Genomic DNA, 1,071 nt, shown 5'->3' with positions numbered 1-1,071 from the left:
AAACCTGCAACTTGTACTATGCTGTAACCAGGCTGACAGGTTTCGTGGTATAAACATTAAAACCAACACTTAAAATTACCAATCTTCTCATTGGGAAAGCCTTTGATAAGCTGCACAGTTCTTGGGAACAGAAATGAAAATGTCTTCATTTGGACTGAAAGGGGTAGGCAGGGTGACTATGTTACAGAAAGCCTTTTTTTTTGCACAGCGTTGCCTTTATTCAGATCTAAAAAGAATTATGCACAGGATACTTGCTCTACTGCTCCCTTATTAGTGTCTCCTTTTTAGCAGCATGGTGGGTTGCAGCTGCTCATCTGACCTCTGGTTGTTTGCATTGCTGCTGCTTACTGGGAGGCAGGGACAAACTGGAGGAGGGACAAAGAGGCAGGGAGTTTGTGCCTTGCAAATGCACAGACAGGAGCACCTGATTGACTTTGCTGGCACATCTGCACTGTGACAACCTCGCTGCTGCCTTGCCCCTTCCCCTCTGCCTTCTGATACGCAGCAGTGACACAACTAATGGCCCCACTGCACCATCCACTACTACCTTTTGGGGTTTGCTTTATAATGTGCTGGATTTTTTGGGGCCAGCCCTGTTTGAGTCTATGCCAAATTTTTGCTCTTTTGAATAGATTCATCATATGCCCAGATTGCTACAAGCCTGTCATAGGCTGCGTTAACTGTTTTTGTACACAACCGTTGACAGGTGTGCTGGTGACCTAGATGCTTGGTGAACTTATTGCAGAAACTAGTGACTGCATGCTCATTCAAACTGGATCAGTGCTCTCTCTCTCTCTCTCTCTCACACACACACACACAGAAACAAGCTCCCACAAAAGATTGTTCGCTGGCCTTAATGTTTGAATTTCAAATTTTGTAGCCATAGGGGGTAGAATTCACTTTAAGAACCCCTTAAATAGGTCACAATTTGTGAAGCAATACTGCTTACAGATGTAATAGAAGAGAGAATCAAGACACCCATATTTTCAAAATGTTGATTAAAAATGAAATGTTGCTCAATGTGTACAGCAGCTAAAAAAAATCAGTCTGGGAAGATGTCGTGGTTCAGCA

Source organism: Podarcis tiliguerta (genome assembly GCF_965153285.1).
Source record: "Podarcis tiliguerta genome assembly, chromosome: 10".
NCBI classification, from domain to species: Eukaryota; Metazoa; Chordata; class Lepidosauria; order Squamata; family Lacertidae; genus Podarcis; species Podarcis tiliguerta.
Note: the sequence above shows the minus strand (reverse complement) of the source record.